A 5744-nucleotide genomic window follows, 5' to 3' on the forward strand; every position below is an offset into this window, starting at 1 on the left:
GCAGATCTTTCTCTTCTTTCCCAAGCCTGCAGTTCTCGCCTGTGTAAGCTCTGACCTGACCGTGCTCTGCTGAACCACAGAGCAAAACTGCAGAAACTATAGTCTCAAGTTTTGGCTTTCTGGTTCTTCAGTGTAGCGTGATTTACGGCAGAAGATGTTGTTTCTGTCATTCTAACCCATTGTTGTGCTCTTAAAGTTAAGAACTGTCTTAAAATTAAGCTGAGAGATAATGACTTCTCTACAGAAATGGAGTGTTTCATCCACGTTTCCCACTGTCTTTGCTTTCAGGTATGTCTCTTAGTGGGTGTTAACCAGGTCCTAGGTCTGCAGAGCAAAGACCACCAGCCACTGGGGAAGTTTACTTCAAAACTTCCTGAGCGTTATCATGTCGATCTCTGTCTTCTGAGTATTTGAGGCGTACCTGGGGTCTGAGTTGTGGAATGCAGAAGACATTCCTGGAGCCTGTAATCTGGGATGCCATCATCTGGGTTTGAGTGTGTGCAGGAAGGTAACAGACGTGTTTGTAGCTAATACAGCAATTAAACCCTTGGTAGGATTACATACTGGTATCACTGTATGCTTTAACTGACTGGGGGGTTTGTGATCAAGGTGGGTTTTGCAGTCACCTTGCTGGAGTTTGGGCACATACTTCCACGCAACGCAATGGGGTGGACATGAAGGTGGTCAAATGTGAAGAGCATGCTGAAAGGGAATGACGTTGAGCTGTGGAGAAGATGCCAGTCCTGCATGGCAAACACATTGTAGGATATGTGAAAAGTATTGTGTGTAATTATGCTTTGCTGCAAGAGCTGCTTTTGCCTGGCTGGGAACCTTTATATGTTTGTTAGATTCTGTTCCTAAGACACCTCACTCAGATGACTGCTCGGTCTGCCATGGAAGGCTCCTCCTGGGTGTCCTAGCAAGAAACAACTGGATTTGGCCTTCAGTGGAAGCTGTGGAGCCCACTTCCAAATGGTTCTGTGTAGCTGCTGACTGTAAGCAATGGGAAGAATGTAAAAGCTTGAGGGGACCTAGGTGAGGCTGAACGTTTCATCCTTGTTTCTGACCACTGCATTCGCCCTATTCTCAGGGATAGCTCTGATCTGAATAACCTTGACTTGAATCCAGGTTTCATAGCTCTGCCTTACCCCTCCAAAAATGTGGCCACATTCCTGAGGAAAACTGATGTGGAGATTTGTAGGGAGCTCCAGTGGTTTAGGATCTGGATCACCTGAACCGTGCGAAGCAGTTGATACCTGTTCACCTTGGCTGAGTGAGGGCTCAGTAAGGGCTGAGCACAGTGGGAGGGTTGCAATGACTCCTGTGAAGTGCTCTGCCTCTCTTCTCCCCTCTCCCAACCCAGAAGTTAAATACAAGTGATCATTTTCCTCCTGTTTGCTCTCTGCCCTATTCCAGGTTAGTCTAATGGTAATACTGGAAGCTGCTGTTAGTCTCTGGTACCAAGCCAGGGGAGGCTAAGTGATTTCGAGTGGCTGCTTCATCTTGAGATGTGTTTTTAATGGCACTAGCCTTGAAGTATTGGCACCCTTTTTGGAAGTACTGTTTTAGATACTCATCAGCTTATCTTTGTGATGTTTCACTATGAGGCTCCTAGAAACAAGCTAGAATTTGGTTAGCATAGTTCTGTATTTCTACATAGGGTATTGCACACGGTTCGGATTGATCTGATGTGTCTTGGTTTGTTCCTTCAGCACTTAGCTCACTTCATCAGAGCTCCAGTTCTCTTATCCCAAAGAGGCTAAAACATGCCATTTGCCAAAAGCTGCAGTATAAACTGTGCTGTGGAAATTCCAGGAACAGTTTTGTAATTACTTCCTCAACTGGGTTTTCTTACAAACAGCAGCACAAAGGCGGACGAGACCCTGACAGAGTATCATCTGTTGCGTACTTGCTGATGGAGGAATAAACCAATTTGTCAGAGGGCAGCTGAGATTTTTACGGAAGGAAAAAGAACCCCCGACAAACGTTTGTGTTGAGAAAAGGAACACATTGGACGTGGTTGCCTGAGGGCTTTTGGACACTCACTGCAAGGAAGGTTGAGGATGAGCTGAATGTCTAAACATTTTTGCTGTCTTTGAAAGTTTCCAGGGGAAAGGGTGGATGTCGTGACTCATGAACCAAGAGTATGCTCCACTGAAGTGGTTCCCAAACTCTTCTCAGTGCAGCGCCGTGAATGGGCTTACTTGAAGCAGGGGATAGTGTTAACTGTGAATGGCCCATGAGAAGGTGAGTGACCTCTTAATCACAAACGTTCAGGAACTGCTGCTTGAGGCTTTACTTCCTTCACTGAATTCATCCTGCAAGAGCAAGATTCACCTTGAGCTGGAAAGCAGTTCACACCCAAACACTTGGGTTTGTAGTGGTCTCCTGCAGTCCATAGGCATTGGTGCTGAGACTCGGAGCAGTGTAATCTCTACTGAGAGAAGATGCAGCAAAGGTGCTTTCCGACCCTACCGATTCTGTGAGTCCAAAGCTCTTCGGTCTGGGTTAGCGTTTGTCCAGTCCTGCCAGAAGCATGTGTTGGCTGAGCCCCCTGAGGTGGTGATCACAGAGATGGGGGAGGTAAATCAGCATCAGGAGATCATTCCTGAACAGTGCTAACTGCAGGCAACGTAGAGCCCAGCTTTTAGCTGCATGTGAGAAATGAGAGGCAAGGGAACCCTGCTCCCTGCAGATCCTCCTGCGCCTGGCCTTGCTGAAGTCCTGATGAGCTCTCACGGCCGCTGCTGGATGGCTTCCAGAGCTGCAAAAAGAGAACTCATGATTCTTTGAGTCAAGAGAAGAGCTGCTGTGTTCTTGCCACCGGACAGAGAGATGAAAACGGTTGCTAAACAAAGATCAAACGTGAACTTTATAAATAAACAAACAAAATTGATGCTAAGGGACGTCTCAACTCCTTTGCCTGCGGCACAGGGCTTGGCAGGACCTAGGAGAATGACTTTGTCAGTTTGCACATGGAATTCTTATTTTAAAGAGCCTGATGAAAGTGATACTGCTGCTCTTAATGAGTTGGAAGTTTATGCTGGTTAAAACGGCCCTTTCTGCCCATGCCTGGGCTGCATGCAGGGTGGAGGAGAAAGCATTTGCGGTGCTGAGCTCTGCATGTAGAACATGGCCAAACTTTGGCTGCTGTGTGATGTGAAAAGCTGATGGTGCGGAGCTACTGTTGATAGTCCAACTCTTGAAGGCATCAGGTTTATGGTGTGGTGAAGGGGAGCTCAGTCAGCAGCTGACCTGATTGAGAAGCATTCCCATTGGGAAGATGGACTGTGGGTTGCAGAAATGGGTTTGCTCAGTATCTCATAAGAAGTTGGTGGCAGCAATGGGAGCAGAACCCAGGTGCAGATACCCATTATTTCACCTTTTTTTCCCTTGCATCAGGTTTGAAGAGTGACATGAACTGGGAACAGGAGCTTGTTGGTCAGGCTCTTGCCCAGCATATAAACCTGACAATCCTGAATCCCTCTTCCCAGCATTAAGGATCTTCCATTCTTGACAGCATCTGCTCCTGTTCCTCCTTCGGTTCAGTACCCCCGCTGCAGCCTTTGCTGTGTGATGCTTTAATCTGGATGTGGAGCTTGGCTGCAGCTGGCTCCTGGTTTTAGAACCGAGCAGCCCAGTCCAGACCCTGGTCCTCCTCCTGAACAGCTCACTGCCCACAGCTGGAGTCTCCTTAGAGACCAAGTGGCTTTAACACAGCAGCAGAGCTGGGCCCTGTGACCAATCCGCAGTCGAGCTGTTGCTCTGGAGCTGCAGTCACTGGAGGCTGCTTCTGGGGTGAGGTTCTGGTTGGGAAGAGTCTAGCGAGGAAGGAGGGTGGTTTGGGCACTGGTTCCTTGGACTTGACTCTGGGGACCGTGGGATCGTGTCTTGTCTGTGTTGGGCAAGTTGTTCCCATTTGTAGTGTCTCGGTTTTGCTCTCTTGAAAGGGGAATCATTTCCTTTCACAGATTTTGGTAGTGTTTTCCATCTGTAGCTACCACCGAGGAAACTCAAACCGGGAAGTATCACGGGCAGTCATCTCCCATTTGACTGATGGAGGGCAGAGCTCAGCTGATGCACTCACTGGCAGCAGAGCCAGCCCAAGCACATGTGTAGCTCCCGAGTCCCAGCGCTGCTGCACCTGGTCCTGTGTGCCATAGGGTGAGGGGGGAGCTGGGGGTGCTGCAGCACAGGGGGTGCTTGAGGACAAGGACACGTGCCCTGAGGAAACGGGCTTGCTGAGCTCTGCTGGTGCCGTGACTCCTGTTGATCTGTGTACTGAGGTTACACCACCCTGACAAAGTTGTGCTGGGCTCGAACCGACGCTGTGGCTTGTAGCTGGGACTTTGCATTTCATCTGGAGGGGTTCATCTGTCTCCGTGCGCTCCGGCTGTGGCTGAGACAAAGCTGAATGATGAAGCTTGTGCTGCTTTTCTTGTCATTCGGGGCACTTGGACAACTTGAGCTGCTGGTTGCATGCTGGTGGCGTTGGCTGTGACAAGCGAGCGTGTGAAGCCAGGATGCACCGTGCAAGGACATGGGATAGGGAAATGCCACGAGCCTTTACAGCTCCGGCTTGTCTGTGTGGTTATAAGGTGTAGGCAGGCATATGCTGCTTCAGCTACTTCTTGGTTTTAATCTCCTCGGGCAGTATTTCTTTTAGGGACTGGGAGTTCCCGTAGTTTGTGTTCGGGGTTTGCTGTTTTTAAGGCAGTGTTGGCTTTTCATCTCACTGCACCCACTCAGCAGTAAAGGACGCACAACGGCACGTTCACTGCGGCGGGTTGGTGGGTTTGTAGTGTTCGGTGGGAGACGATTCAAGGGGTAGAACTGATTTCAGAGCTTTTCGTGGACGTGGAGCCAGAGGCAGCTCTGCAGTAAAGCTGCTGTGGGAAGGAGTGTGAAATAATGCTGCTGTACCCAGTGGGTGAATTCCCTGCTGGGATCCTTATGGAGAGAAGCTGTGCTCCCAGGACTGCGGTAGTGCCTGGGTCCCAGCTACCTGCCCTCCGGGCATACAGTGTGTGACAGACCAGTCCAGTTAGTCTGAGATCCTTTTGTACCAGCGGGCAGTGGGAGATGCACATGAGCAAACTTTCTCACAGTGTGACTAGCCCACAGGGCAATGCAACCCATAGATATTAGCGTGCAAAATCCCTTCTCAGGCTCCCTCTGTCCTTCCCCTCCAGATGAGACTTTTCCTTATGGCCAGTTACTCCTTACAGCAGAACTCACTCAGCTTTCCCATGAAACCTCCTGCTGCACACGGGTTTTTATAGTGGTGGCTGCACTGGGCTGAGCCTGTTGGCATGGGATAGAGGCTTTGGGGGTGAAGGATGTGGGGCAGCCTGGGGAAAGGGCACAGTTACTGCTCTGTGATGTGCTGTAGGCCATGAGGAACTTGCTGGGAGCAACTGAACAGGGGCTTCTTGGGCTGAGGCTCGAGAGCTGGGGTGCAGGTGCTTCACTGTGGGTCCAAATGGTGAAGCCTGTGCTTAAGGAGGGAGAGGCTCCTGAAGGTGTTGGATGGCTGTAAGAGAAGGATCCCGAGTATCATAATGCGACTCAATGTATTGGAAGTCTTTGAAGTCTTCTCCTGACATCCATCCCGTACCAGCATCTTTCATCCTTCGCCAGCGCTTCCCCAGCTGAAGCTATTAAAGGGAAACTACAGAAGCCATAAATCCTGGCTGTTAACATCTCCAGTGGTAGGATTTCACAATGAGCCCGAGTTCCTGCGA

This window comes from Pezoporus flaviventris, unplaced genomic scaffold (assembly GCF_033815535.1).
Source record: "Pezoporus flaviventris isolate CSIRO_AGI_PZ_B2104156 unplaced genomic scaffold, CSIRO_AGI_Pfla_v1 ptg000176l, whole genome shotgun sequence".
Lineage (NCBI taxonomy): Eukaryota > Metazoa > Chordata > Aves > Psittaciformes > Psittacidae > Pezoporus > Pezoporus flaviventris.